General features: G+C 41.4%; 1 protein-coding gene across 3 annotated transcripts in view; it reads left to right on the forward strand.

Annotated features, from left to right (window-relative positions):
- The window catches only part of tfg (trafficking from ER to golgi regulator), a 114,907-nt gene that overhangs the window by 3,130 nt on the left and 96,662 nt on the right, over positions 1-15,115 (forward strand). The window lies entirely within an intron of this gene.

Raw genomic sequence — 15,115 nt, forward strand, 5'->3', positions numbered from 1 at the left:
TGCACATTTATTTCTACTGTCAAAGTGCATGACCATACATTTTTCAACATTGTATTTCATATGCTACTCTCTTGTCCATACTCCTAATCTGTCTAAGTCCTTCTGCAACCTACCTGTTTCCTCAACACTACCTGCCCCTCCACCAATCTTCATATCATTTGCAAACTTGGCAACGAAGCCATCTATTCCATCATCTAAATCATTGATATACAGCATAAAAAGGAGCAGTCCCAACACCAACCCTTGCGGAACACTACTACTCACTGGCAGTCAACCAGAAAAGGATTCCTTATTCCCGCTTGCTCCCTCCTACCAATCAGCCAATGCTCTAACCGTGCCAGTAACTTTCCTGTAATACCATGGGCTCTTAACTTGGTAAGCAGCCTCAAATGTGGCACCTTGTCAAAGGCCTTCTGAAAGTCCAAATATACAGCATCTATTGCATCTCCTTTATCTGTCCTATGTGTAATCTCCTCAAAGAATTCCAACAGGTTTGTCAGGCAAGATTTTCCCTGAAGGAAAGCATGCTGATTTTGTCCTATCTTGTCCTGTGTCACTGAGTACTCCATAACCTCTTCCTTAACAATTGACTCCAACATCTTCCCAACCACTGTTGTCAGGCTAACTGGTCTACAATTTCCTTTCTGTTGCCTTCCTCCTTTCTTAAAGAGTGAAGTGATATCTGCAATTTCCCAGTCCTCTAGCACCATGATATATTGTTTGATATTGTTTGCTAGCAAGCTCTCATATTTCATCTTTTCATTAGTAATGACTTGTCAGCCACGGTCTTTATTTTTGGAATACATCTATCCCGCACCTCCTCATTTTTCCCAGCCATTGCTGCTGTGCTGTCATCCCTGTCAGCACCTCCTTCCAATTTACTTTGACCAACACCTCTCTCATACCACTGTAATTTCCTTTACCCCACTGAAATAACCGCTACTTCAGACTTTACTTTCTCCCTATCAAATTTCAAGTTGAACTCGATCATATTGTGATCACTGCTTCCTAAGGGCTCTTTTACTTTAAGCTCCCTAATCACCTCCGGTTCATTACATTACACCCAATCCAGTATAGCTGATCCCCCAGTAGGCTCAATGGAAAACTGCTCTAAAAAGCCATCTTGTAGCCATTCAACAAACTCACTCTCTTGATCCATCTCCAACCTGATTTTCCCAATCGACCTGCATGTTGAAATTTCCCATGACTCATATTATTACCCTTTTGACACGCCTTTTCTATTTCCTGTTGTGATCGGTGGTCTGCATCTCAGCTGGTGTTGGGAGGTCTGTATATAACTGCCATCAGGGTCCTTTTACCCTTGAAGCTTCTTAACTCAACCCACAAGGATTTCAGCATCTTCCAATCCTTTATCACATCTTTCTACTGATTTGATGCCATTCTTTACCAGTAGAGCCACACCATCCCCTCTGCCTATCTTCCAATCCCTCTGATATGTAACCTTGGACATTTAGCTCCCAACTAAAACCATCCTTCAGCCGTGACTCAGAGATGGCCACAACATCATACCTGAGACGATCTGTAATAGTGCAACAAGATTATCCACCTTATTTCTTATACTCTATGCATTGAGATATACCACTTTGAGTACTGTATTTTTCTGATTCTGCATCCCCAATGCACTATTCACCCTCATGGCTGCAATTATGTCCTATCATCTGCCTACCCTTCCTGACAGTCTGACTGCATGCTATCTTTGCTTTTTACCATCCATCCTGTCCTGAGTCCCTTCACTCTGATTCCCACCCCCCTGCCAAATTAGTTTAAACCCTCTCCAACAGCTCTAACAAACTTGCCTGTGAGAATATTGGTTCCCCTTGTGTTCAGGTTCAGCCTGGCACTTTTGAACAGGTCATACCTCCCCCAGAATAGATCCCAATGATCCAAGGACCTGAAGCCCTGCCCCCAGTACCAGCTTCTCAGCCACACATTAATTTGTCAAATCATTCTGCTTCTACCCTCACTGCAATGTGGCACAGATAACAATCCAGAAATTGCTACCTGGGAGGTCCTGCTTCTCAGTTTTTTACCTCATTCTCTAAATTCTCTTTTCAGCACCTTTTTGCTTTTCCTTCCTATGTCATTGGTACCAATATGTAATAAGAAATCTGGCTGCTCTCCTTCCCTCTCCAAAATTTGTGGATGTAATCCGAGATGTTCCTGACCCCGACATCTGGAAGGCAGCATACCATCTGGGTGTCCCATTCACATCCACATAATCTTCTGTTACATTATTTGTCACATATACACCAAACCATCAAAAGATGCAGTGAAATGCGTTGATTTTGCGTCAAAATCAAATCAGTGGGGCTTGTGTGAGTGCTGCTACGCATGCCCATTGCTCACGAATCCTAACTATGTTTTTGAAATGTGGGAGGAAACCTATGCAGTCATGTGGAGAATGTACAAACTCCTTACAGACAGTGGCGGGAGCTAATAATGGCTTACCAAGCTATTTTGGCAATGTTAGACTAAATAACATCTTTTGTAACTGTGAGATGAATAAAATTATTCAAATCTATTTTCTCTTTCTATTACCAGAAATGATTTTAGGACTTGGGATGAAAGTGAGTTGCCAGTTTATAAATGTATTGCATTAAAGAGAGGCTGTTGAGTACATTAATGCCTGAGTACACTATGCCCCTCAATGAATAATAGATGACTGTATTACCTTGACTTTGTCGGTTCATATAATAAGAACTGGTGCTTTACTAGGCATGAATAATAATCTGTCTACATCCCTTCCTTGCCCTGCCATCCACACCTCCACATACCAACTGCTATCGTACCAATCATCACCTCCCCCAGCCCCCACCTTCCATCAACTCTCCAGTCATCATGGGCTCACCTTCACTACTGAGCAGGTGTGAAGGGCTCTGGGGTAACTCAGACATGACAAAGCATTGGGACTGGATGGTGTGAACCCCAAGGTCCTGAAGGAGCTTGCTGAACAACTGTGTGGTGTTCTCCAGTGCACTTTCAATCTTGAGTCTCAGCCTGGAAAGGGTCCCATCTGTGTGGAAAACATTATTTGTGGTCAAGAAAGGCCAACCAAAAGTCTTGAATATCTACCATCCAATGGCCCTGAACTCATACATCATGAAGACTCTAGAGAAGCTGGTCTTGTCTCACTGACCCCCTCCATCTCCTGCAGTTTGCCTATAGGAGCACATTGGAGTCAATATTGTTGTCATCTACCTGCTGAACAGAGCCTACTCCCATTTGGATAAGCAGGGCAGCACTGTGAGGATCATGTTTTTTGATTTCTCAAGTACCTCCAATGCTAGGGTAGAAGCTCAGTCATTGCAGGTTAACTCTTCCATTGTATCCTGGATAATGCTATCTGACTGGCAGACCACAGTCTATGCAGCTTCAGAGCTGTGCGTCAGTCATGACTGTAAGCAGCTCTGGGGCCCCACAGGGGACTGTATTGGCTCCCTTCCTGTTTATATTGTATACCTAGATACAACACTGAGTCATGTCATATACAGAAATTCTCTGATGACTCAGAAGTAGTTGAGTGTGTGATGGGAGGATGAATACAGGGCCCTGGCGGAAGACTTTGTCAAATGGTGCAAGCTGAAGCATCTGTAGCTCAGCATCAGTAAGTCAAAGGAGATGGTGATGGACTTTAGGAATACGAAGCCTGCACTGCTCTCCGTTACTATTGATGGTGAGGACCTACAAGTACTTGGGGATGCACCTAGATGACAGACTTGGGTGGAGCACCAACACAGAGGCTGTGTACAAGAAGGGCCAGAGACGTCCTGAGGAGGCTGAGGTCCTTTGGAGTATGCAGGCCTCTCCATCACATGTTCTACCAGTATGTTGCCAGTACAATGTTCTATGCGGTGGTGTGCTGGGGTGATGGCATCAACACAGCTGATGCCAACAAGCTCAATAAGCTGATTTGAAAGGGTAGCTCTAGAGGCTGTGATAGACCATATGGAAATACTGGCAATTCTGGATAATGTTTCTCACTCTCTACGTGCCTCCTTGGCTGAACAGAGGAGCACTTTTAGTAATAGACTAAGACAACTGAGCTGCCCCTCAGAGTGCTATATGAGGTTATTTTTACCCTCTGGCATTAGGCTATATAATAAGTCAACCTATAGCTGGGGAAATGATGAACCCCTCTTGTTAGACTGTTTGAGGTAACTTATTTTTTATTTCTAATATTTATTTGTATTTGTATTGATACTGTGACACTGTAATTTCCTTTGGGATCAATAAAGTATCTATTTTAAAATCGAATATGTACTTTAATAGGCATATAGTAAATGTGTTTTGAAGGTATGTTGTCAAGGAATTAATCATCTTTGGGATCTAACCATTTATTGCCCATCCCTAATTGGGCATAAGAAGGTGGTGGTGATTGCCTTCTCGAACTGTTGCAGTCTTACTGGTGAAGGTGTCCCATGGTGCAATTGGCTTGTGATTTCCAAGATTTAGAGCCAGTGATGATGAAGGATGGGTGGTATATTTCCAGGTCTTTGTATGATTTAGAAAGGAACCTGGAGGGTAGTGTTTCCATGTAGCTGCTGTCCTTGTCTGTTTGTGGGGTTGAAGCAGCCTGGATGAGTGATTGTGGTGCCTTTGGTGGATGATATGCTGTAACTACTGTAGAGCAGTGGTGGAGGATCTGAATGTTTATGGTAGTTGATGAGTGTCAATCTAATGGGCTTCATATTCCTAAATGGCATTGAGCTTCTTGTTGTCACTACACTTTTCTAGGCACATGAAAAATATGTTACAATGTTCTTAACTTAGTCTTTGTAGATGGCAGAAAGGACTGGGAGTATTAAATTGGATTAGACAATGCCTTCATGAGAGAAGCCAGAGTCATACAGGGAGAATGAAGAGGTAATAGATAGGATTTACAAGGGTTTGTCACCCCCATGTTGCAGCAGACATATATTTGGATGACTGTCAGGAGAGGGAAAGGTAATAAGCAGCCAATGCAGAGTACCCCTGTGACCATTCTCCTCAATTATAAATATATTGCTTTGGACACTGTTGGGGGAGGGGAAATGACCTACCAAGGGAAACCAGAGCAACTGTGTTTCTGGCACTGAGTCTGGCTTTGTGGCTCAGGAAGAAGAGGAGAACGGTAGTGATAGGGAATTCTATAGTTAGAGGAGCAGACAGTAGATTCTGTGGACATGAAGAAGACACCCAGAAGGTATTTTGCCTTCTAGGTGCCAAGGTCAGGGATGTTTCAAATTGGGTCCACTGCATTCTATTGGGGGAGGGTGAGCAGTCAGCTGTCATGGTACATACCAATGACATGGGTAGGAAAAGGGAGGAGGACTTGAAGAGAGAATATAGGGAGTTAGATGGAAAGTTAAAACACAGGACTTCCAGGGTAGACGTCCATTTAGAATAGAGATGAAGAGGAATTCCTTTAGCCAGAGGGTAGTGGATCTGTGAATTCATTGCGACAGATGGCTGTGGAGGCCAAATCATTGAGTATATTTAAAGCGAAGGTTGAGAGTTTCTTGATTTTTTTCGTTTTTCTCTTTTACTCCAAGTGCAGTCTGACCAGGGTCCTATATAGCTGCAACATTACCTCTCGGCTCCTAAATTCAATTCCACGATTGACGAAGACCAATGCATTGTGCATTTTCTTAACCACAGAGTCAACCTGTGCAGATGCTTTGAGCGTCCTATGGACTCGGACCCCAAAATCCCTCTGATCCTCCACACTGCCAAGAGTCTTACCATTTGAGGTTCTTGTTCAGTCAGGATGTCAAAGGTCACGGGGAGAAGGTAGGAGAAAGGGATAATTAATCAGCCATAATGGAATGACAGTAGACTTGAAGGGTCAAATTGCCTAATTCTACCTCTGTGTCTCCTGGTCTTATACATATATGTTCTTATGTTTTTATACATGATTGGGAGGGGTTTAGAGAGCAGATGCAGGTTAATGGGGCTAAGCAGATTTATAGTTAGGCATGGACTGTGGGCGGAGGGTCTGTTTCTGTGTTGTGGTGTTCTATGACTCTTATCAGATGTTGGGTCACTCACTGGAGGATACTTAGACATCAATTTGCTCTTATAGTCATTGTGGTTGATCCAGTTGAGTCTTTGGTTTATGGTAGCAGTCATGGTTTTTTTGGTATGGTATTTAGGAACGGGTCATGCCTAGCACTTTTCTGGAGATACTGAGTCTGGGACACCACTCAAGCTCCTGTGGGGATGTCGTGGTGCAGGGATAATTAACCTCTGACAGCCAAAACCATCTTTCTTTGTGAACGTTTTAATTCCATCCATTTCCATGCAAAGATTGAAATGCTGCACTGATGCCCAAGCTTTATGACCACAGTAAAGTCGGCCCTCCTTATCCATGAGGGATTGGTTCCGGGACCCCTCGCGGATACCAAAAAATGCAGATGCTCAAGTCCCTTATTCAGCCGGTTTCAATGCGGTAGACCTTAAGACCCAGCAGAACCCCAGTCCTTATTTAACCTGTCTCAGTGCTGTGGACATTAGGACCCGACGGCGGAGCTCTGAATCTGCAGTGTTTCTGTTCACAAAAATAATCACAATCACGATTGAAAATAAAGTGGAAGTAATAAAGCGATCGGAAAGAGGTGAAACGCCATCGGTCATTGGAAAAGCGTTAGGCTACAGTCGGTCAACGACCGGAAAAATTTAAAGGGTAAAGTGAGAAAGGCCCTGCCCCAATGAAAGCTACAATTATTACTAAGCAAGGCACTGGTTTAATTATTGGGATTTGGGGTTTTGGGTTTTTGATCCACCGCATTTACCAGACACAGATGAAGAGTGTGCTCAGGGGTGATCTGTCACTGGATCGAACTCAGGAACTTCTGTTCCCGAGTCCGGCACTGAAACTATGTTCTTAAGTGTTTTATATACATAGAAAGGTAAAATATGTACTATATACTAAGACAAACATTTGACTTAACTGACGCTAAATAATACCGGATGTACCTGTTCCAACTTATTTAGTAAGAGAACTTCGGATTTTTTTTAATCCCGATCCATGATAACCTACGCACATCCTCCCATATACCGTATGTTAAATCATCTCTAGATTATTTATAATACCTAATACAATGTAAATGCTATGTAAAATAGTTGTTATACTGCATTGTTTAGGGAATAATGACAAGAAAAAAAAGTCTGTACATGCTTGAACAACAAGTGCTGGAAGAGCACTTCTGGGTTTTCTCGATTCACGGTTGGTTGAATTTGCACATGCGGAACTCGCGGATAAGGAGGGCCAACTGTATTATCTAATTTAGGGGATTTTCAAATGTACAGATATAGTTTTGTAATAGTTTAGATTAGATATAATTTAGATAGATAGATAGATAGATACTTTATTCATCCCCATAGGGAAATTCAACTTTTTTTCCAATGTCCCATACACTTCTTGTAGCAAAACTAATTACATACAATACTTAACTCAGTAAAAAATATGATATGCATCTAAATCACTATCTCAAAAAGCATTAATAATAGCTTTTAAAAAGTTCTTAAGTCAAGTCCTGGCGGTAGAATTGTAAAGCCTAATGGCATTGGGGAGTATTGACCTCTTCATCCTGTCTGAGGAGCATTGCATCGATAGTAACCTGTCGCTGAAACTGCTTCTCTGTCTCTGGATGGTGCTATGTAGAGGATGTTCAGAGTTATCCATAATTGACCGTAGCCTACTCAGCGCCCTTCGCTCAGCTACCGATGTTAAACTCTCCAGTACTTTGCCCACGACAGAGCCCGCCTTCCTTACCAGCTTATTAAGACGTGAGGCGTCCCTCTTCTTAATGCTTCCTCCCCAACACACCACCACAAAGAAGAGGGCGCTCTCCACAACTGACCTATAGAACATCTTCAGCATCTCACTACAGACATTGAATGACGCCAACCTTCTAAGGAAGTACAGTCGACTCTGTGCCTTCCTGCACAAGGCATCTGTGTTGGCAGTCCAGTCTAGCTTCTCGTCTAACTGTACTCCCAGATACTTGTAGGTCTTAACCTGCTCCACACATTCTCCATTAATGATCACTGGCTCCATATGAGGCCTAGATCTCCTAAAGTCCACCACCATCTCCTTGGTCTTGGTGATATTGAGACGCAGGTAGTTTGAGTTGCACCATATCACAAAGTCCTGTATCAGTTTCCTATACTCCTCCTCCTGTCCATTCCTGACACACCCCACTATGGCTGTGTCATCAGCGAACTTCTGCACATGGCAGGACTCCCAAGTTATATTGGAAGTCTGATGTGTACAGGGTGAACAGGACCGGAGAGAGTACGGTTCCCTGTGGCGCCCCTGTGCTGCTGACCACCGTGTCAGACCTACAATCTCCCAACCGCACATACTGAGGTCTATCTGTCAAGTAGTCCACTATCCAATCCACCATGTGAGAGTCTACTCCCATCTCCGTTAGTTTGTGCCTTAAGATCTTGGGCTGGATGGTGTTAAAGGCACTAGAGAAGTCAAGGAATGTAATCCTCACAGCACAACTGACCCCCTCTAGGTGAGAGAGTGATTTGTGCAGCAAATACGTGATAGCATCCTCCACTCCCACCTTCTCCTTATACGCAAACTGAAGAGGATCCTGGGCGTGCCTGGTTTGTGGCCTCAGATTCTGTATTATCAGCCGCTCCATGGTCTTCATAACGTGCGATGTCAAGGCAACAGGTCTGAAGTCATTCAACTCCTTTGGTTGTGGTTTCTTCGGTACCGGGACAATACAGGATGTTTTCCACTGTCTGGGTACTCTTCTCTGCTCCAGGCTCATGTTGAAGTTGCGCTGTAGTGGTTCTCCCAGCTCAGTCGCACAGGCCCTCAGTAATCGTGGGGAAACTCCATCCGGTCCAGCCGCCTTGCTGGTACAGATCTTCCTCAGTTGACCTTCCACCTGTGCAGCCGTAATCCTGGGCGTGGGCAAGGTCTCCTGTGAGTGGCTATTTTCCTGTGAGGGAAGTAAGCCTGGTGTGGATTTCTGCGGTGAGGATGAGATTGAGCTGTCGAACCTGTTGAAGAAGTTGTTCAGCTGGTTCGCTTTCTCCACATCTCCACTTATGTTCGCCCCCCGCTTTGCACCGCATCCGGTGATGATCTTCATCCCATCCCACACCTCCTTCATGCTTTTTTTCTGCAGCTTTTGTTCTAGCTTCCTCCTATACTGCTCCTTTGCCCCCCTTATCTGTACTCTGAGTTCCTTCTGAACTCTTTTAAGCTCCAACCGATCACCATCTTTAAAGGCCCTCTTCTTCTGGTTTAGGAGGCCTTTGATGTGACTAGTGATCCAGGGCTTATTATTGGGATAGCAGCGAACAGTTCTAACAGGGACAACTGCATCCACACAAAAGTTAATATAGTCCGTTGTGCATTCAGTGACCTCCTCAACGCCCCCACAGAGCCCCCCTTGCAGTACATCCCAGTTAGTAGTACCGAAGCAGTCTCTCAGGGCCTGTTCAGCTTCACTAAAAGAGTGTGTCCACTTCCACTTCCTAAAAGAGTGTGTGGTAGTGGGATGCCTCATCACAATTGATTTATATCTGGGCTGTAACAAAACCAGGTTGTGATCAGCTTTCCCCAATGAAGGCAGTGGGGATGCACTATATGCCTCCTCTACGTTTGCATACTTTAGTGAAGTTTAGTGCAAATAGAGTTCCCATGAATTGTTGACATGCATATTGAATTTATCATTTAGTAGGAAAAAGCATTGTACTTTAGACAATTAGACATGCAAAACTTGACCAACCAGCAAATGATGACAGGTTGAATAGAGCTAAGGGATTGGATTGCTGACGATCAGGAATGGCATGTTTGTAAAATCAATACAATTTGCATTCCCGCATGCAAATGAAAAACATTTTAATGTGTTTAACGTGTGGAAATGTGAGGTTATCCACTTTAGTAGGATGAATGGAAATGCAAAACGTTGTCATTGTTATGTTACACAGCGCTGATGTAGAGGAGATTTGAATGACTTGTATGTGAAACACAATTATCATGCAGGTCTTAACATTTAGGCCTTGAAGTAGATCAGTGCAAGCTTTCACTAGATAAATACTTGGAAAATAAATTTTTTGGAGAACTGGAAGAATAGGAAAACAGAATTCATAGGAATACTTCCAAAGATCTGGCACGTATAGTGGGCTGAATGCCTTATTCTGTAATCTTTCATTGTATAATTTCAGAGATTTCAATGTAAAGGTACCCTGGACCGATTGTGTACAAGGCAGGAAGATGATTGAAAAAGATAAAAGGATAAGTTACAAGCTGATTGAAATATTCATTAATTTATGCTATTTAAGATAAGTCCTAACTTAACATTGGCAAAGACTGCTGATAGTTTTTGTATTAGTAATAATACACACCCAACCCTAAGAATTAAGAGTATTATTGCAACAATCCCACATCAACAAGGTGGCAAATTGTGTTTCATACTCAATGGATGAATATGTAAGTTCCAACGCCAAGCTTATTTATTTATGCATTTGAAAAGAGTTGCATCCTGATCACTTCATTTGCTTTGGCTTTAGATAAGTATTGTAATATTACATTTCACAGAAGAGCAAAATCGTGCTTCACTCAGGCTGGTGAATCTCTGGAATTCTCTGCCCCAGAGAATGCCGGAAGCCAAATGAATTTGTACGTTTAAGATGGAGGTAGATAAATATTTGAGCGGTTGAGGAGTTGTTGATTATGGGGAGCAACAGAAAAGAGGAGCTGAGGCCAGTATTGATCAGCCATGATCATATTTAAAGATAGGACAGGCTTGACGGGTCTGCTAGCTCACTCTTTTGCTGATTTTCTGTGTTCTTGCAGTTAGAAGAGTAATCTTTTAGTATTTATGCAAAGCCTTCCAGAAAGGTTGCCAAGTAACGTGGAACCACATTACTAAAATAATCGTCTGAAAAAAGTATAATAGTTGCTGAAATAGTAACAGATGCCACCTTGAAGCAAGAAGGCTAGTAATCCAGACTTGTGCCTCTAGAAGACAGGGTGTTTTAGAGCTTGATCTGAGACTGATCTGGACATTGGAAGTTTAAGAGGAGGGGATTTCACACAGGCCCAAGTAGAAGAAGGCAGCAGCGGGTTGCGACATTGTAATTGACCTCTGACCAGCAACCAGTGGTTGGGATTAATTAGCAAGAGCAAATTAAAGGAAGGCGGGGCAAGTGCAGAAGCCATTGTTGCAGCGGCCATCGATGGAGTGGACAAAGTCAAGAGTGGTAAACTTCAGGCTTTAGCTCTTTGAGGCTTCAGTCAGAGAAAGCAAAGGAAAGGTTTTGAATTTCAGTGGGAACAACTAAGGTAGATCTTACACAGTGAACGATTGAGCACTGATGAATGTGGTAGAACAAAGAGATCTGGAATACAGGTACATAATTCATTGAAAGAGACACCTGTAGTTGAAATTCGTTGAAATAGGGTTGTAAATAATGCTTTCTGGGACATTGGCCTTCATTAATAAATGTACCGAGTACAGAAAATGGGATGTTATGTTGATGTTGTATAATACATTGGTGAGGTCTAATTAGGAGTATTGTGTACAGTAGTGGTCACCAACCTTTTTAAGCCCAAAATCCCCTCACCTCGCCTTTAGTGAAAGGCAAGATCTATCTACTAAATCGTTTAGAGAAAATACAGCTCAGATTGTATTTCCAATTTGAGGCCTTTTATTTGGGCTAATTGTATTTGAATTACACAAAATACTTTTGTCAAACTTTCAAATTAATTCAAACAAGAAAACACTGTAACTAGCATATCAAACAGGCCGTAGCTGTCTTTCTTTAAGAATATTACAATACTTCACACCTTTAATTCTAAGTTTCATTATTTAATTTTATTTTAACACAAAAAATAAATGAATAAAAATTGACTATTGCACTCAGTGTGATGACAGGGGCTGAATACTTTCTGCTAGTTCCCTGAAATTTGGTTCATAACTACAGACAGCCAGTCTGAGACAGTCTGTGAGGTGTCTGTCAGTAAGACAGCTCCTGTACTTAGAGTTAATAATTTTCATCTGTGAAAATGCAATTTCACATAGATACGTTGACCCGAAGTAGGCACTGACTTTCAGTGCACCTGTGGTGAAATGAGGAAACTTCTCCCTGCCGACAAGGTCCCAGAAGTCACCATCCCTTGATCTTGGTTTAAGCTCAATATCATTTTGCAAATCAATTATTTCCATTTCGGTATCACTTGGTACACCAAACACTTCAGCTGCTATCTGTTCTATATCAATTGGTAGAAATGGGTTTGAAATAAATGCAGCAATATCTTTCAAGATGTTTAACTCCCCAAAACGCTGATCGAACTCTATTGCCAGTTTTTCTAGGTAAGCACAGTACTGCTCAGGGCGAAAAGCATTTTCTTCCTTGATGGCCTGTAACATTTGTTCCAAGTTGGGTAAGTGTGTCAAGCCTCCCATTCTTTAAATTTGAAATCCAAACGCTGAGCTTGGCCTTAAATGCATTTACTGCATTTATCATGTGGATAAGGTGTCGGTCTTTTCCCATGAGCTCGTTGTTATAGCCATTAGGTCTGTCAGAAACCCTAAATCCAGTAGCCACGCATCATCTGACAGTTCCTCGTGCTCGTCGTTTCTTGTCGACAGAAAAGTCTTTACCTCAGGCAGCAAGTCAACAAATCGTTGCAGCACTTTGCCGCGACTCAACCACTGAACATCAGCATGAAGAATTATGTCTTTGTAAGCGGCATCGAGCTCATCCAATAACTCCTTGAATAAGTGGTGCTGAAGCTCTTTTGTTCAAATCAAGTTTTATCAGTTTAACCAACAGTGAGAAAAGTCCACGACCTTCCAAGTCAAGGCCTGCTGATGAATCACACAGTGATAATCCAGGAAGGTGGGAAAATCAGGGTCATTATGGCACAGTGCTATAAAACTGATGCTCACACTGCACATTGCTGGGACCCCATCAGTAGTAATTGTCACCAGTTCATGAATGGGGATGTCATTTTCACGGACATATTTTTAAAACTCATTGTAAATATCCTCACCTCTCATTCTCTCCTTTAATTGCAAGAGTGAGGAAGTCCTCCTTTGTTTTAAAATCCTAGAAAGCCATTCTGACAAATACAACAGGCTGAGCTGTTTGCATTATATCAGGGATTCATCGAACTGCAGTGAAAAATATTCACAGAGTGACAAGTCCTTTAATACTTGTTGATCCACGTCTTCTGACAGTGACTACTCTCCTTGTCACTGTTCTTTTCTTTCTTTTCAAATCTTTTTATTAATTTTTAAGAAAAACATAAGAAAAATATTAGTACAAAACATTTGAGAGTACATAATAGATTAATTAACAATCAAATATGTATTAATCAATACATAGAGTCTCTCAAACTCATAGTATAATGTAAAGGAATTAAGAGAGAAAAAAAAAGAAACCCCCCCCCCAAAAAAAACAACTAAAAAAAAACTAACCAACATGGGCAATCGCATAATGTTAAATACATCCAGTAGTGCCAATGACTCCCAACCTCCATCCACACAATTCAGGATAGTAGCAATAAGGTTCAGGATCAGACCATTTAATTCATATGAAAATGTTGAATAAATGGTCTCCAAGTTTCCTCAAATTTAACTGAAGAATCAAAAACCACACTTCTAATTTTTTCTAAACTCAAACAGGAAGTAGTTTGAGAAAACCACTGAAATACAGTTGGAGGGTTAATTTCTTTCCAATTCAGTAAGATAGATCTTCTAGCCATTAGTGTAACAAATGCAATCATTCGTTGGGATGAAGCGGATAAACACTTATTATCTATCATTGGTAGACCAAAAATTGCGGTAAAAGGATGTGGTTGGAGATTAATATTTAAGACTCTTGAAATAATATTAAAAATATCTTTCCAATAGTTTTGTAAACAAGGACAAGACCAAAACATATGAGTCAACGAAGCTATATCAGAATGACATCTATCACAGGTTAGATTAACATAAGAATAAAATCGAGCAAGTTTATCTTTAGACATGTGAGCTCTATGTACAACCTTAAATTGTATTAGGGCATGTTTAGCACAGATAGAGGATGAGTTTACCAATAATAAAATTTTTTCCCATTGCTCAATAGATATAGGGCAATGCAGTTCTTCCTGCCATTCCTTCTTAATTTTTTCTGATATATCTGGTTGTACATTCATAATCATATTATAAATGATAGCTACTAAGCCCTTTTGACAAGGATTAAGAGCTAAAATTCTTTCTGTAATGTCCAATGGACATTCTTTCGAAAAAGACTTTAGTTCATTATATAAAAAATTTCTAACTTGTAGATATCTAAAAAAATGGGTTTTAGATAAATTATATTTATTAGATAACTGTTCAAAGGACATAATGTTATCATCCAAAAACAGATCACGAAAATATGTTATACCTTTTGTTTTCCATAAAAAAAAAGGCTTGATCTATAGATGATGGTCGAAAAAAGTACCGTAGATTCCGGATTTTAAGCCGCTACTTTTTTCCCACATTTTGAACAGCTTTGAACTTTGCGGCCTTTAATCCGCAGCGGCTAATACATGATTTTTTTCATGCCGCCTCGTAAACATTTTGCCTCATAACAGTAGACCAATAAAATTGATGAGTAGTTCACAGAGGTCCAATGAAATTGTACGATAAATCAAGCGCACTTTCACAATTAAATTATTGTAAATCAGTCATTTGTACTCACCCTCATCAACATGGAAAACACTCGAAGCATTGTGCTGCCTTATGGCAGTTATTTAGTTTATAATATTTTCGCTTAGTAATTCATTTTCTAGTTAAAGTTAGAAGAGTTTTAACTACCGGTATATTTGTTTTCTGTACTACATCGCGGGATGCTATGACGTCACACCCGGTTTCGCGGTGTCTTGTGGGAAAAATGCCGTTTGCGATAAACGGAAAGGTGGGGGTCGAGCGGCGGAGCGGCATTAGATCTGAGCGAAACGCTGCTTTTAAGTTAAAGGCGATCAATAACTTTTCCTGGTAGGCTGCAGTATATATATTTTTTACCAGTCGTTAGGAGATATTGGAATGTTGTTCAGTAAAGAAGTATACGCAACGTATATTTAAAAGTAGCCGCGTTACGGGCACGGTTC

This window comes from Hemitrygon akajei, chromosome 5, assembly GCF_048418815.1.
Source record: "Hemitrygon akajei chromosome 5, sHemAka1.3, whole genome shotgun sequence".
Lineage (NCBI taxonomy): Eukaryota > Metazoa > Chordata > Chondrichthyes > Myliobatiformes > Dasyatidae > Hemitrygon > Hemitrygon akajei.